Raw genomic sequence first — 17,488 nt, forward strand, 5'->3', positions numbered from 1 at the left:
CCAGTTCATTATACAAGGCTATGATAAAGGATACAGATGAACATCCAGAGGGGAGAGATGCGTAGGGCAAGGTATATGGGAAGGGACGTGGACCTTCCGTGCCCTCTCCAGGCACGTGACTCTCCCAGCACCTCCATGTGTTCACCAACCTGGAAGCTCTCCAAACCCTATACTTTTGGGATTTTACGGAGGCTTTGTCACATAGGCATGATTGAACATCAACTGCATTTTCAGCCCCATCTCCCTTCTCAAGAGAATGGGAGGTGGGGCTGAAAATTCCAAGCTTCTAATCATGACTTGGTCCTTCTGGTAACCAGCTCTCATTGAGGAGTCCAGAGTCACCTCATTAAAACAAGACACTCCTTTTACCCAGGAAGTTACAAGGGTTTCAGGAGCCCTGTGTCAGGAACTGAGGTCAAAGACCAACGTTAGAACAAGAGATGCTTCTAGTGTTCTTATCACTTAGGCAATTACAAGGGGTTTACGTGCTCTGTGCCAGGAACCAGAGACCAATATATATTTTCCATTATCTCACTGCCTGAGAATTAAGTTGATATAAGACAGATTAACAGGAGAAAAACATACAAATTTTATTTGATATTTTTACATGCATATGGGAGCCCTCACAGGAAAATGAAGACCCTAAAAGCGGTCAGGCTTAAATGCCTAACTTATATACTAGGTTGAACAAAAGTTGTAATTGTGGAAAAATAACCATAATGATAGGGAGACTAAAGAAGATAAGGGTTATTTTCACAAGATCTGTTTGTACAGATTTCTCTCAGCCTCTGTTCTCCATCTCTGGTGATAAGAATGTTTCTTTCCTCCTGGTTTAGGGAGGGCATCTTTCACATGGGAGCTTGGTCTTCTCCTTTTAGGAAAAAAACGAGAGGTCAGAGCAACCTTCTTGCATCTGTTGTTTTTCAAGTGCCTTTAACTCAAAATTATCCTTATGCCAAAGTGGAATATGTGAGGGTGGCATATTCTTCTACTCTTTACTTCCACAAGCAAACAAGGTGTTATGGGCAGTTACGTCCCCCTCAAAATTCATGTGTTGAAGTCCTAACCCCAAGCCCCTCAGAATGTGACTGTATTTGGAGATGGGGCCTTTAAAGAGGTTATTAAGGTCAAATGAGGTCATACGGATGGGCCCCAATAGAATATAACTGGTGTCCTCATAAAACAAGAATAGATACCAGGGGTGCATGCACAGAGAGACAACACACGAGGACACAGCAAGGAGGCAGCCATGTGCGAGGAGAGAGGCCTCAGAAGGACCCAACCCTGCCAGTGCCTTGATCTCAGACTTCCAGCCTCCAGAACAATGAGAAAATGCGTTTCTGTTCTTTAAGCCACTCAGTCGGTGCTATTTTGTCATGGCAGCCTGAGGATTAATATGCAAGGCAAAAGAATAGCTCATAAAACATTTCCCTAAAGAACTGTCTAGACTTTCCCCTTGATAAATCCCCCCCAAGTCTGCAATCTTAAAAGCACAAAGCACAAGAAGATACATCTAAAGAAGTTCAGTAACTACTGAACGGTTAAACTCAGAGCCTACTTAGAATCAATGCTGTCTTCCAAAAGGTTACGCGTTAAAGGTTCTGTCCAAGATGTGCGTGCTCTCCCTCCCGCCTCTCCGATGACACTCTCCTGAGCCACTTCACAGCTCGCTAATTGGTTTTCTATTTTCCAAGTGCCAGTTTTCTGAGGAGAGCTGTTTACAGCCTCACCTCTGTTGGCAGAGGAGGGGCGGGAAGGAGGATGACTGTTGACGGAGCTGTTTCTAAGAAACTCATTTCTTGATTTTCCTCCATACGGTCTATGACAGGACTAGAGTCCTAAGGGACAAACTTAGCAAACAAAACATAAAACCCCAAGCAGGAATGTGATCCCTTAGCTCTTCATGCATCATTCAACCACTAATGGCTGAGCTCCCACTCTGCGCAGGTTCTGTGCCAGGCAGTAAGGATTTCGCTAAGAATGAGTTAATTCTAGTTAAGTGTGATATCCTAATTAATGAACCCCAAGACCAATGCTGCTTTAAAATGAAGTTGTGTACATTTTTTAAAAAAAAAATCCCACATTCTGAAGACACCATAGAGAAGATTTGGAGATCAGAATGAAGAAAGGGGGTGAGGGGTCTAATCTCTAGAGAGCTAAGTAGTAGGAGAGGAGTGAGGGGGCAGAGCTGATGGGGAGAGGGGGGTTAAGGGAGAGGCTGCCTTGGTGAATGGAAGACGCCTTGACCATCTCTCAGCTGTAAACTCAGGGCACACACCTGATCAGCACGAATGCTGGCACCTTCTCTGTGGTTTGAGGGGCTCCGCCAACCTTCTAAGGCAGAGAGGTAACTTTAGAAGGAACGCCTGAGGTCTCTGTTTCTGGGACAGGAGAGAGAAACACTGGTGCATGCGATGCAAGCCCCAGTGAGGCAACCACGGTGAGCGCCCTTGCACCCGCCTTGTACCAAGAGCAGACGCTCCCTCTATCAAACCCACCCCGAACCATGGCGGCAGAAAGCAGCTCCCCAAACAGACTCAGCATCAACCCAACCAAAAGCTGATTCTTTAGGAAAATTTCCAGATCTACTCACATGGAAAATAATCAGCCCACAGAAAATTAGTGGTTTTACTGCTTCAGGAAACCCAGAAATAGAGGGAAAAATTGAGAGGGAAAAATGCTGACAGTGAGTGATGAAGAGTGACCCTGGGAGGGAACTTCTTACCAGGGGCCCGACCCAGAGCCTTCCCCACTGTTGGGCTCTGCCGGCGTGTCTGCCAGTTTAACAGCTTGACACATGTTCAGTGGATTTCATGGCTTCCAGGGACAAGGACACTTGGGGGGTGGGGGGTTCTCTTACTTCCTAGTTTGGACCTTTGGCTCAGTATAGGGGATACAACTGAACTATTTTAGATCCAAATAAACCCTCAGATTCTATTCCTGTCTTTCAAAACAATAGCCAGCCAGTCTCCTTCGTAATTCTCAAATGCTCATCATGGCCTATCCTGGGGTTTGGGTTTTTTGCATTTACTGTTCCCTGCGCCTAAGCTTCTGTGTTAACCTCTTGTCACAGTCTCTTTCCTCTGTGGCTCCAGTGAACCACGCCTCCTGATGTTCATGGGCTTGTGCAGTCCCCTCCCCTTGAAGCTGGGCTGGCCCTGTGACTGCTTTGATGGATCAAATGTGGTGGAAATGACGTTCTGGGACTTCCGAGCTCAGGCACTCAGAAGGTCTGGAAGCTTCTGCTTTTGCATTATGGGGAAGTCGACCACATTGTAAGAAGTCTGACCACTTTGAGACCATCATGGTGATAGGAAGCCCAGGCCAGCCGCATGGAGAGGCCACATGGAAAGAGGATGTCTGGCTAGCCCCACTTGATGTGCCAGGCATATAAGTAAGGAGGCCATCTTGGATGGTTCAGCCAGTAGATGCCATGTGGAACAGAGATGGGCCATTTCAGACAAGGCCTGCCCAAATTGCAGAATTGTGAGTAAATAAATAATCGTTGTTTTAAACCACTAAGTTTTGGGATAGTTTGTCACATAGTCATTGAAAACCAAAACATCTCTCTTCACCAAGTCATTTCAATCGCTTCCTTCAAGACCTAGGCCAAGTCATCTTCTCTGGAAACTTACCTGACAAACTCAATGCAGTGTTTACTTCATCTTATTTTAGAACTTGATACAGTGTTTGGATTATACGTCCTATGCCTGCTTTTGGTCGTTTTCATAAATTAACCTCGCCATAAATTTAATAAGGATAACGGCTAATGTTGAGCATGATGGACCAGGCACTATGATTGGGAATAGTATTACCCTCATTTTAGAGATGAGGAAACTGAGACACAAGGAGGTTAAGTAACTCACCCCAACGTGGTTCTGTAAAAGTACATTTCCAAATTTGCTTGTCATTCTATAGCTTTGGTGACATGCCACTCTGAGCCTAAAAAGGAAGCTGATGTGGAGAGAATAGGATTGCATCCACAGTCCAGACAAGAAGAAGAAGGAAGAAGGAAAGAGATTAAGAGACGCATGTACATGGGTATTGGACCAATAAGGTCATCTAGACTTGGGAGTATTGACTGGGCCAGTTTTGTGGTGTGTGTGTTTATAGTTTATATAAGAGAAAAATAAGCATGAAGCCATCAAAAAACAGAAAAAGCACCACTTTGATTTTGAAGGTCGCCCAAACCCAGTTGCATGAGGAATGGCACTACGTTGATGGGGATGCATGTGAGATGGCCTGCTGATTTTTTCTTTTTGTGACAAGGTCTCTCTTATCTGAACTAACTTGGATGGGTTTCTGTCCCCTGTACTAAAAAGATCTCTGGCTAAGACTCCCTCCAAAAAAACCCACATCTAGATGACCAAAGGACATGGCCATAAAATAAGACATTTGAAAATATATTTACTGGCTATGTAATTTTCTACTCAGTGGAACATAGGTTTCCTGACAAATTTTATATTAGGAAAGAAATGAAAGACCATGCCAGGAAACATGAAGTTCTCAGGAAGTAATTTGGTTATAAACATATTTCCTTAATAAAAGACAATTTGATTCTAACTCTCATTACCTTTTGACAAGAACAGTAAGACACTGGTTGTTTAGTCAAGGATTCGTGAAGCTTTCTCAAATGTTCACAGCACAGTAGGGTACACAGCAGATGCCAGCATCCATCTTCATTTACTGATGAGACTGAACTCTAAGGGGTCAGAGAATGTCTGAGATCACAAAGGCAGTAAGCACGCAGCTGGCCGGGTCATTGGGTTCCTGGCCAGTGCTCTTTCTACCATCATGCATTATTGCATGCTGCCCTTTCACTCACGTGGGCACCAGGAGACCTTTTTCTGACCATACAGATCTGTGAGTTCCATCAGAGCCTCCCCAAAGCTAAGTGTTTGTAGGTGTCATTATTATATCACGGTCAGTTAGGGAGCTCTTCAAAATATGATGCTTACCATAAAGTCATTTACTTGCAGATGTCTCCTTCTATGACCAAAAGTTTCAGTGCTCTGAGGAGCATTCTAGCTTTGAAATACTTTATTGAACCAGCTTCTATCAACATTATGAAGATCACCCAAAGTTCCATTCTTGCAACAAAGGTGACCAGGTAATCAAACTTTCTGGCACTCCTAGCAGTGGCATTGCATTCAAATGGGACAACAGAGTAATCTTTATTCACCTGTGAATATTCTGGAACATTATTTTGTAAGCTCACACCTGCCTTCTGCTCATAAAGTGGAAGGTCAGTGTGCCTTTTATGCTGCCATCGCCCCTCCCAAAACCAAGAGACTAATTCCATTTCTGTACCCTTTCAAAATGATTTCAACTTTAAATTGCCATTGGAGAAGTTATACGCTGGGTTACGCTCCAACAGAAAGCTAAACATGAGAAAATTTTCAACAGGATTTCATAGACAGGAATAAGCCATAACGGCAGCGCAAGTGGTGTATGGGTCTTGCACAGGTAACGTGGGAAGGTCATGTGCCATTTCACAGGGGCTTTCAACTCTGCTGTTCGGGTCAGGCACACCATCCTTCAACCTTGCTTTCACTAGCCCTAGGATTGGCCCTCACACAACTGCCTGCCGATATGCACCCTAGAGATTCTGTTGCTGCCTGCTCTTCTCTCTGCTAGAGAAGAGCAAGGAGTGACTCTGGAGTACATAGGTTTGCGTCTCACAGAGACAGAGCAGTCCGTTCTCCATTGAACTGCTTCTCTTGAGATGACTAAGAAAGGTGGTCGCACCCCGACAATCAGTGACACCACATGATGCCAGCTCATTTCTCAGCCTATTTCTCTGCTTATCTTATTATGTTTTGATCACAAATTGAAGGTAGGATATTGTCAAGACATAAGGATATACTTTCCTCTTTGGAGCTATTGTCAACAATGGTCTAGAAAGCCTTTGGATCTGATTTGTGGAAATCTGGGAGAATCATGCAAAATTTAGTATATTTGTTTGAATCAAAACAAGCCTTCCTGGAAGGTTTCGCCTTGATTTATATTTACTTTTAAGTGGATTTAAGGGATTATCAATCAAGATACTCCTCTTAGATTCAGCATATCTGTGCTTTAATCTCAGGACCAAGGTTAACATCAAAATTTTCCCTTGCCGCCAAACTAAATCCTTCCAAGTGAGTCGTGCTTTCATTGGTCTAACTCTCCCCATGGTCTAACTTTCATTGGGCTCCCACCAATTCACCTCAACATTGAAAGCCTGAACAGTTGTGGATAAATACCAGGATTCTGTTTCCAGTATTAACTACCAGGCTAAAATCTGCATTTCCTAATTCTGCCCCAACTCTGCCAATGAGGTTTGACCCTTAGGGAATTGAGACTTTTCTTTTTTTCTCTTGAGACTTCATTTACAGCTCTTTTTTCAGCCATAAAGAAAAGTATAACCCTAGTCCTAAGATATTAAAGAGTCTGTGCTAGGTCAGTGTTTTTTAAACTTTGGCATGATTGGCATTTTGGACCAGATAATTCTTTGTCGTGGGGCTGTCCTGTGCAACGTAGGATCTTAAGCAGCATCTCTGGCCTCTACCCACTAGATGCCAATAGCACTCCCACACACACAGCAGAATGACAACCAAAAATGTCTCCAAACATTGAAAAGGTCCCTTGAAGGGCAAATTGCTCCCGGTTGAAATCTGCGGTGCTTGGTACATGGAGCAAAAGAACCACAGGCACTTCTCTTGCATGGCTTTCACGCAACTCTGCCAAAGACCGAATCCTGGTTGACTTGCAGTAACTCTATTCACGTAAAGTGTCATAAAATTCATTGAGCCTTCACCATGTGACAGATTTCTTAGTAAGTGCTCTCCACACAGGACTTCATTAAATCCTGACAATAACCCTAGATGGTAAGCACGGTCATGAATAATCCCCATTTAAAAAGGAGGAAACTGAGACTTGGCAAGGTGACAAGACTTGCCCAAGGTCACACAGTGCGTCAGTGGCAGATCTCCCCCTTGACCACCATGCTCTACTGTCTTGTTTCTGTAGACAGTAAAATTGAAAAGTTAGGATTCATAACATTGGGCAAAACCAAAACAGACTGTGAGTATGCTGGTTTCTGAAAACTCTTCAAGTCTGTATGAGTCTGTCTCCTTTCATTTTTTGTGTTTTTATACACACCAGGGGAGCAATAATCATTTGAACAGTTAAATTGATTTAGCATGGTAAAATGCACTTTTTTCACTCTTGAAATTACAGCGAATCATTCGCCATTCTGACTGGACTACCGCCTCTCCCCAGCACCCCCCCACCACCACCTCACTTCTCTCCAGAGGCTCCTCAGGGCCCATTACCTGCACTTCCATTTTTCTTTTAATTTTCCAAACAACGAGATTGTGTTTTATATTTCAGATATTACTCCAAGGGACAATAATGGAGAACTCCACGGCCAAAATGCTTAGAAGGAAATCAAGCGAATCCAGAAGAGAATAAAGAGAGTGTAAAAGGAAAACTGAGAATACAAAGATTTTCCAGACCCTTCTAAAAACCTTGAAAAACCACAGTGCTTTGCAAAATATCACATTCAATTGTCAGTTAAAAAAAATTCTGTTAGAAGTGCCCTCAGTGCACCAAAGGGTGGGGAGGAGCCGCTGACTGGCCTCCAGAGCTGCACCCAGGGGTGGGGATTAGGGCCAGGGCCTTGAGGCACAGTCCTTTCTGATATGGTAGAAAGGTGTTAAGAGATTGTTTTTTTTTTTTTTGTCTCCCCAAAGCCCCAGTACGTAGTCGTATATTCTAGTTGTAAGTGCTTCTAGTTCTTCTGTGTGAGCCACCAACACATCGTGGCTCCTGATGGATGAGTGGAGTAGTTCCACGACCAGGAACTGAACCTGGGCTGCCGAACTTTGATCACTAGGCCATCAGGGCTGGCTCAAGAGAATCTTTTTTATCATTAACCTTTCTCACCTTTCTTGAGGCACCAGGAGACCATCTGGGGTGCTGAGTTAGGTTTGGTTAGTTGGGTCAGCTTTCCCTCAGAGGCCGAGCCTCTGCTCAGTGTCAAGGAATGACATGAAGATGCTAATTGAGAAGCAAAGGGAAGAAAGAGCCCCCATTAGGCAAGGCTACGTACCCTGGGATCCCCGAGGAGCCTCCCAACATGGAGCAGACTGAATCCACATCGTGCCTGTTATCTGGGTGCTCACCTGTGATCTCAATTAGAACAAAATCGAGAATAGCTGTGAACTGTTTACAGCATAACATGAGAATATGGCATCACATTTAAAATTTGAAAACACCATTTTAGTAGGTTTTAACTATAGTTCTCTCTGTTCTTTTCCAAAAGCACGGGTCTTGTCAAGATCTTGTATTGCATGAAGAAGGTGTTAGGTACTACCTTTAGATAGAATTTAGTATTTTTCAAATTGCAAATTGCAACCCTTTAGAGATGGATAAAATCAACTTGGTAAGTTGCCGACAGCATTTAAAAAGAAGAACTCGACTCCAACGGCAGGTCTGGTTTCAAGCTTTGCAGCGGGAGAGTATATCCCGCAAAAGCCTACCCTGAGTTCTCCTGTCTGGACGGAAGCATCCTCTCCAGGTCACTGTTTGTCACAGTCAGGTTTAGAGGCTTAAGGAAGTTTAATATCCATTTCAAGAATCACTAATAGCGTGGTGACCACATTTCCCTACTGATCTAACAGAATCTACTTATAAACGGTCACACTTAGCCCATAGCCTTTCTCCCCAACATAGGTGCAGAGGGATAAATGGGCTTGGCTTTTGAAAAAAGGCTTCTACAGTCCAATATTTGAGAAACACTCTGTACTGTAGGCCTCTCGTGGATTCCCAGTGCACATGAGCCTATCAAAGAATACAGGAAAGAGACCAGTTTAACCCTGTGTAACCTGATACGTCCCACACATATTTGACCATGGAGCCCTTATTAAACCACCCCTCTTAACGGTTCTGTTACCGTAGACCAAGCCGTCAGCCACTTGCCAGCTACTCTCTTTGGCTCCACTCAGCTTCCTGCATCTTAGCATTGCGATTGCCGGCCAAACACGCAGGCTTCCCTCTGCATCCACAGTGGGTCCTCAGTCTTTTCTTGATGGAGATAGGAAGTAAGGTGTGCCAAATTGCCTGCTCCACAACCTGAGGACTTGTACCTTTGGGGACCCAATCATCACTATCCCACTTTGGCTTTTATTTAGAGAAGGATTTTCCACTCTATGTTGATTCTACAATTACTGTTCGTGGAGTTGAACTGAATCTAGTTGTTGGTCAGTTGATCACTGTGGGTGAAGTCTGTTTATTGGCTTTACAATTATTTCTATTCTTTCTCCTCTTTCCTCGCTTGGGTGCTGTGCTGCGAAGCGTGACTCGAGCACCTGCCTGTGTGCCCTGTGAACTCAACGGTTCAGGCACTTTCTTTTTTTTTCTTGTTCAAATATGAGACAAGCCACGCTGGCCAGGGCACGTGGATTCTCCCTGGAGTTCGTTAACGAACTGAATTTATATATTATTGCAAAATAGTCAACACTGCAGCCTGTCCGGTGAAACGGGTACCGAGAGAGCAAATGTTTAATGTTTTCCACGTGGCATGGACTCTATCAGACAACGTTTCCAATCAAACTGAGTCTGTTTACACAGTTAAATCACGAGTCTACATTCTTCCTTTTGCCTCAGGAGTCTGGTTGCTAGCTCACGGCTGGCTTCTCTTTGACCCTGTGCCTTCTGTGCCACAATGCTGCTGTGCCAGCTGCTGCTTCTGGGAGAAAACCTAGTTCCTAGTTCTCTCCAGTGTGAGCTGGTTTGGCTATTTGAAAGCTACTCTTTTCAACTAACCCTTCTTTGTCAGTTCAGAAACCAGTCCTGCTTTCCAGCAGCTGGGCTGGGCAGGGTTTTTCCAGGCTTGCTGACTGCAGCAGCTGTTTCCTGCCCCCAGTAAGAGCCCGGGGGACACACTCACCCACTCAGAGCCACCCTTGGCGGGAGACTTGGGGGACAACTCCCCGCAGGGCCGAGGTGAGTGGTGCCACTGCCCAGGCTTCTACTCAGCCCAGCCTGCTCCCGCTCCCTAACCTCCAGTTTCCATCCTCTCTTTGTTTGAATTTCTACTTATTTTCCTCCCTCACAGTTGAACAGCTCCAATGAAATAATGCCAGATGTGAATGCTTTTTAATCGATGGGCTCTGATCATCACGATACCAAAATTCTGCACATCTTTTGCAAAGCAAGGCTTGGCTCTCTGAAGCTTTCATTTCTTCATTTTCCCAGTAAGTCTGGGCTATTAACTATGTACCAGATAGTTCTAGGTTCCAGGAAAACAACAGTGACACCTCCCTGCCCTTGTGCTTACGTGCTAATGAGGGAAGCAGATAATAAACCAAACAAGCAAAATATACAGAACCTTAGTGATAAGGGCTCAAGAGAGAAAATAAAGCCATGAAGGTGGGAATGGAAGCTTTGGGGCAGGGGTGGGGGTTGAGATTCTAGGCAGGGTGGCCAGGACAGGCCTCCCTGACAAGATGGTATTTGTGCAAAAACCTGAAAGGAGAGTAGCTGTGTGGGGAAAGCATGTTCCAGGCTAAGGGACCAGCCAGTACCAAGGCCCTGGGGTGGGATGTACCTAGCAAGGTCAGCGTGAGAGAGTCACAGGGCTGACATCAAGATTAAATGTCTGTGGCATGCCTAGCATACAGATAGCACGTAACAAATGTAGCTATAATTATGATAGTCACTCGTCAGACGTTTGACGTTTGATTGATGTAACCAGGTGCATAGCTATCTGGCCAAGAAGGCCCAAGTCCATTTCTTGTCCTCAAGAGGAGTATTTTATTACAGCCCTGCAGACCTCTAAGAGTGACCCCAGCATGCATCCCATTGGCACCCCTGGCTTTTCTCCTTCGTAGAGTCATCTGGCCATTGCCCCAGCAAAAAGGATCTTGCTGAGCAGATTTCCTTTGCCTACTACAGGGCAGTGGTTCTTCATTTGTGGTCCCCGGAGCAGCGGCAGCAGCACCTGGGAACTTGTTAGAAATGCCAAATCTCAAGCTGCGCCCTGCTCTACTGAATCAGAATCTTTGGGATGGAACTCAGCAATGGGGTTTAACAAACCCTCTACGTGATTCTGGTGTAGCTGAAGGTTCAGGAGCACCGCCTAGAGTTTCTGTTCAAAACATCTCCCAGGGCTGGGCGAGGCTTCTCTAGGTCACCTCGGTCACTTCCTTTGCTCTGCACAGAACCACCTTATCAGAAAGACGGTTTGTTATTGTTGTTGTTATGTAAGTTTCCTGAGATGCCCTGTGGCTCCCTAGGGCTTGGTACTCCCCAGATCTCTAGAGATAGCCCATCTGCCTCCCTAGACTGATGTCACAAATTCTGCATGAAAACGGCTCCAGCTGGGCTCTGAGACCTACCCAGAGGACTTGCCCTGCCCTGAGATGTCCTCCAGCACTTGCAAAAATGACAGTGACCACCTCTGAGAGCTGTTTTAAGGTTTGCTATTATGAAATTCTAAAAAAAACCCAAAACTTCCAAAGTCAGGATAGACCAGCTTCAGATTTGCAGACAAGACACAGCATTTATTTCTCTCTCTGTCCCAGGAAGATGTTATCTTGCTGTTTACCATGAATCAGATAAAGCACGATGCTCCAGGAATCAAGGCCACTTCCAGTAACTTTTCTGGCATCGAATGGCAACGTGACCCAAATTTTCCATAGGAAATGGTGTCGTTGACTTAGAGTAACAACCCTATTGTCCCTCACTGTAATGACAGGAGGGTGGGTGGGCTGGGAGGAGAAGAGGAAGGAAGAGGTCTTTGAAAATCTGGTTTTGTTGCTCCTTGGTTTGAACCCTCTGGTAACTTCTGTTGACCTAAACAGTGGTTCTCGAAGGTAATCAAAACAAAATTAGCTGGGGCTCTTGTTTAAAATGTAGACCCCTGAGACTCCAGAACAAGTACTTCTGATGCAGGTGGTCCTTCACATTTTGGGGATTATAGGAAAGATATAGCTTAAAATTCTTCACAGAAAAAGTTTATGATTCTCCTTTTGCCATTTATGGTAATATTTGTATTTTTTTGTTGTCTGTAATGTGTTTTATAATTTTTATAGACTTTATCATTTTTCTTCTGTTTCTTATTTATTTAAAAATTTTATTAGGAATGTCTGCTAAATTTTATTAAAATATTTTTATTGATATGATTATTTTTAAAAATTCAGTTTGTTGATAGAATAGATTATGCTGATAGATTACCTGATATTGACTCACCCTTGAATTCATAGAATAAATCCTGCATGGTCAAGGATACTGTTCTTTGCATATATCGCTAGATTCTATGTAAAATAAAATCTGTAACATTTAAAACTTTTAAACTTTTTTTAAACTAAGGTAAATAGTTTTAAAGAGTCAAATAGTTCCACAAAACTTACAATACAAAATAGTAGTCCATGCATTTGCCCCTACCTACTTCATAATTCCCACTCTCTAGAAGACAACCACTTACAACTTTTGTATCTGTTTCTTCTGGCATTTGTTTTTCTATTTCTAAATGGCTTGCGTATACACCTATTTCTTGATATTTCAGCTTTTGATATTATGTAGAGTCTTCCAACTATTGAATTATGAGATTTAGCTTCTTTAGCCACACAAACTCTATCCACACACACACACAAACACACCCCCCACACCTGCAGGCACACTCACGCATACAAATACACTCTTCTCCATACTCTCTAATTATATCATAAGTTTGGTTGGTTGATTAATGTTGCGTTTACATTATTATGTCTATGTAAATCTTATTCCCAACTAAGTCAGGAAATGAACTGTGATTAAATTTCCTTCTTGTACAACTTTTGGTTTTCTCTAGAGTTAATGATTTTCTCACTTTCTTAATTTTCCTATATATCAATCACTAATTCACAACCAAACTCTCTGACGTATTAAAATCTCATCTCAATACTTCCAAACATCAGATATTCTACAAAATTCACCTTTTCTGAATAGATACCCCATCTGGAGCCTTCTGTCCTCCTCCCGTCAGGAGTGATAATTCTCTAGGCTTGCTGTACACCTGTCATCCTAAGATCTCCCTTTTTCATCATCTCAGGGATTACCTTCTTCTCCCTCCTGGGGTCTTTATCTTCTTTCTTGGCTAACCCTCACATTTTGATGGGGCAGATCCTGCAATAGCTTTCTGAGAAAGGGTATATGGAAGTTAAGTTTTTTGAGGTCTTGAAGGTTCTGGAAAAAGTTTTTACTGTGCCTTCAGATTTGATAGTCTGTTTAACTGGGTGTAGAATTCTAGACTGGAAATGAATTTTCTGTGAGAATTCAGAAGGCATTGCTCCATTGTTTTCTACAGAAAAATGTTGCCATTCTCATTCCTGATTGTCTGTATGTGGCTTGATCTTTCACTGTTCTGTCCTCAGTGCTATGCAATTTCATAATGATGTGCTTTGTCAGGGATTTTTTTTATCCTTTGTGCTTGGCTCTGGGTAGACTCTCAGAGATCTGGGAATTCCCTTGATAATTTATTCCCTCTATATTCTCTGTTCTCCTTTTCTGGAACTCCTTATCATTCAAATATTGAACTTCCTCAACTAATCCTTAAATTTATTATCTTCTCTCTCTGGTTATACTTTCTTGGAGATTTCATCAACTTTGTCTTCCAACTAGGTTACTAGATAAAACACACAATACCTGGGTAAATTTTAATTTCAGATAAGCTACGTATTTCATGGGACATACTTACACTAAAAAATTATTTGCTGTTTACCTGAAATTCAAATTAAACTGGGAGTCATATTTTTATATGCTAAATTTGACAATACTTCTTCCAATTCTTCTCTTGAATTGTTCCTTTCTGCTATCTTATTTTTAATCTCCAAGATCTCTTTTGATTGTTCTCTAAATGTTGCTTTTTAATTGCCTCTTTTGTTTCTTGAATATAGTATCTTCTCTTTTCTCTCTGGAGATATGGAGGGCTTTTTAAGTTTTCTTCTGCTGTCTATATTTTTTCCTTTTTTTTTTTTCCAAAATTATTTTTCTTCTTCTTTTTTTTTGTTTTCTGCCTTTCATTTTAGATTTCTCACATGTCTGGTGATCCTTGGTTGTCTGCTCATGTTTAAGACTGATGCACTCAGTGGAGGTTTTGGAGTTCCATGGGTGTGGAATCTGTTGGTTGCTTTGCTTCCCTGTAGTAATGTCTGTTTCCCTGGGGTTTTCTAACCGTCAGTATCTTTAGATCTTCTCTCCTGAGCTGGTCAGGTCCCCAGAGAGGAAACCTCGAACTCCCTTCCTGGGAGGCATATGCATGGCTGCTGGCATTCTGGGAGGTGAGGCACAGGAGAAGACCAGGGCCAGGGATCCCACCCTTCTGTAACTAATCTTCCTCTTCATCCCCATTTTCAGTGTGGTATCCTTGCCTTGGTGTGCCTGGTATCCTGGAGTCCAGAATCCCTCTGGTTCAACCTCTCAGAGAATCTTCTGCCAGGAGGCAGTAGGGGGCCACCCATCCTGTGTAAGGCAAGAGAGGCGACCTGGGAACCCAACTGCTTCTTATATAAATTATTTTTAATTTATATATATTTTTTCTGACAACAAGATACTATTATCCTCACCAATATGCATTGTTCTCCCACAGAGATGCTTTAGCTCCCTCCTAATTCGCCTTATTCCTATAAGAAGAGAGCTTTAGAATCATTTTACTCTCTCTCTCCTCCCTTCCTTAGACCTTTGGAATCTCGTTTATTTCCCCCTCTCTTTGCACTTACCAACAGCTGCTGTTTTTTCTTTTAAAGCTCCTACCCCCACTCGTCCCCCAGTCAGACACTTCTGCACAGCTTCATTTTGCTGGGAATATGTTTTGCTTTTTCTAACGGATTCTCCTCTCTCTGGCTGCTGGCCTTTCAGATGGCATGGCATTTTCCTGCGTGGGCCCTTTAGGTCTCAGAGAACAGTGGTTTATGTGTCCCAAGTGGTGGGAGTCCCATAGATGGGAGAAGGTGAAGAAATCTCAGTCCCCACGGGATGCATTATCAAAGCTGCCAGAACTCTGTTGGGCACCTACAGGAAACCCCCTCCCTCCAACATTCTCATACTGCGCCAGCAGAAGGATAGAGGACTCTGTCCCCACTCAGTTCCTCCTTGGCATCTTGGGGTAGGAAAACCCCACATAGTCACACTGGGCCTGTGTTGACTTTAGTCCTGCCAGCCTAGTTCATCCCAGGATTTGTTGCCTTTCACTCTTCACTCCTGGCCTTTGACATGATTCTCCAGGCACTTGCCCAACCCACAAGGAGACGGAAACTCACAGCTCTGCTTGGAACCCACGGAAGCACAAGGCCTCACTTGCACCCAGCCACCCATAGAAGTTAGCAGCTTTTTGGCTCCAGAGAGGAAGAAATTTGGGGTTTGGGATTGGGAAAGATGGACATTGCATCCAGGTTGTTTTATTTCCAGAACCCCCTTACAACCCCCATAAATTATTTCTATAGCCATTAATCACACAGGGGGAGCCTGGATTAAAACAGCAGAGTTGGGATAAATAGTTATGGTCCTGGTTTGAACCTGAGTGTAAGCTCATCCCACTCTTGAACTTCAGGCTGGTCCACCTGGGAGATAAATGCCAACTAGTGGACTCATGGTCCAATACCACGATTTTAGCACCAATGCGTTCAGAAATAAGAGAGAGTTACCACACTTTCACTATGAAGAAAAGCAGTCAAAATGACTCAGAGTAAAAATGTCTTTCCTAACTCTGTTTTATCTGATGAGATATCTACCTGCAATGAGGAATCACTGCCAGTCTCCCTCGGAAAGTTTAAAGATCAGGCTAGTTCTGCAAAGGAAGATTGAGTGGGCATATTATTAACCTAAATGGAATTAGGTTTCTATTTCAATAAAGATTCCCATTAAAGCTGAAAGCAATACAGCTATAGCAGTGCAGCAACAACCACCCACTGACTGTAGGAAGATGTGCTTAAATTACACCTGGCTGTGCACCCCATTATCACTTTGCAAGAGGCAGTAACTTGAGGTGGACCTCTCTGGTCACAGTGTCCTTCAGGTGATGGCCTCAAAGGAATCCTAGCTTGGATGCAATCAATACTCAGAACATACATTACTCATGTATCAGCTCACAACAAGAGGCTGACAATGATTAATCAACTCATTAGGATAGGCTGTTTTCATCCCATAACGTGTGACTTATTGAATGCTTTGTATTTTTGTATTCAGTTGCAATAGAAAGGGTAATGACAACAATATTTCATTCATACTGTCCATCCAGGGGGATAAATTGGCATCTTTGTCCTCCTAGGGCAGGCATCACTGGGGCCTGCCATGCTGGGGTAAACAAGTCAAGAGTCTTTGTCTCGTTTGCCTATTTCCAGTCTGTTGAAAATTTCAGTTCTCCTCTTAAAAGGCTTGAGAAGGAGGTCACACACTGGCAGCCTGTGGGCAGCACCCCACTCTCAGATGTGTTTATATGAGCAGCAGGTTTTTCCTTTTTTTAAAATGAATTCACTGTCAGCCTTTAAAATTAGAAAATTTGATATGAAAGTCTGGACTCTAGCTTTTCTTGGAGAAAAGATTGTCCGGCTACCCTGGGCCCTGACAACTGTCAGGACTGAGTGAAGACTGCCTCTGTTTTGATGGCGTAAGTGCTCTCTCGTTGGCTCCAGATCCAACACTTTCTTATTTTATACCCAGCAACGTCTCTCATTTTTATGAGCTGTGTGGCTGCTATCTTGAGTGCAATCCAGTAGGAATAGTCATCAGAAGGCCACAGTTCTAGTCCCCACTGCACTGGGAAACCTGGGGACCTCACATCACAATTTTCAGCCTTTATTACTTATAAGGAGAACAGGGAACAGGGAGGTGAAGTGGCACCGAGGGCATTAGTCCCGTGTTCTTTCCCAGCACCTGTGATGAAGACCCTAAATTCAGGGCACAGACAAAAATGCTTCCATTGTTCAGAAGCAAGGAAGGGTACCAGGAGCTGAAGGGACAGGTGTCAGGATGCCTATTAGGCAGGGTGCCTCCCAGGATTACCAGATGTGTCTAAAGGATGATCCTAATTCTCTTCCTGTTTCCTCAATAGAGAAAGAATGTTAACCACTCCACTTCCTAGTTCCTCCACACCTGTCACTTGGGAACCAGACGAGAAGTTCTAAGAAGCCCTCAGATCCTGCAGCCTGACTCTGGCTTGGAAAACCTCTGTCCAGATCAGAGTGCCAAGGGGAGTGACCCATCTTGGATCCTGGACCTCATCCACTTAGTTGGGAAATCTTTCTGATAAATTCAGAGACCACACAAAGTCCTGAGGGCCTTCCTGTCGATTTGAATCCGCTCAAACTCCCAGGAGATGAAAACAACTTCACTAGATTGAGGGGACGTAGGAATCACCTGGGGATCTTGTTAAAATGAGGATTCTGATTCAGAAGGTCTGGGGAGGGGCCTGAGATTCTCCCAGGTGAGGCCAGTGCTGCTGGTCCAAGGACCACATTTGCAGCATCAA

General features: G+C 43.7%; 1 protein-coding gene and 1 long non-coding RNA gene across 3 annotated transcripts in view; one reads left to right on the plus strand and one right to left on the minus strand.

Moving 5' to 3' along the window:
- Positions 1 to 4,702, minus strand: part of RTN4IP1 (reticulon 4 interacting protein 1) — a 150,373-nt gene extending 145,671 nt beyond the window's left edge. The window contains exon 1 of the mRNA XM_070559177.1: positions 4,574 to 4,702. The gene's annotated coding sequence lies outside the window, so the exon portion shown is untranslated. The remainder of the gene's footprint in view (positions 1 to 4,573) is intronic.
- A 47-nt stretch (positions 4,703 to 4,749) lies between these two features.
- On the plus strand, positions 4,750 to 12,818 carry LOC139073633 (uncharacterized). 2 transcript variants are annotated; one of them, XR_011522578.1, is made up of 5 exons: positions 4,777 to 4,900; positions 4,980 to 5,110; positions 7,372 to 9,987; positions 10,100 to 10,238; positions 10,939 to 12,818. It is a non-coding gene; the product is annotated as an uncharacterized lncRNA (long non-coding RNA). The 2 variants fall into 2 exon arrangements; XR_011522579.1 differs by lacking the exons at positions 10,100 to 10,238; positions 10,939 to 12,818 and having other exon boundaries at positions 4,750 to 4,863; positions 7,372 to 7,471.
- Positions 12,819 to 17,488: the final 4,670 nt, after the last annotated feature.

The sequence above is a fragment of the Equus przewalskii genome, chromosome 9, assembly GCF_037783145.1.
Source record: "Equus przewalskii isolate Varuska chromosome 9, EquPr2, whole genome shotgun sequence".
Classification (NCBI taxonomy): Eukaryota; Metazoa; Chordata; class Mammalia; order Perissodactyla; family Equidae; genus Equus; species Equus przewalskii.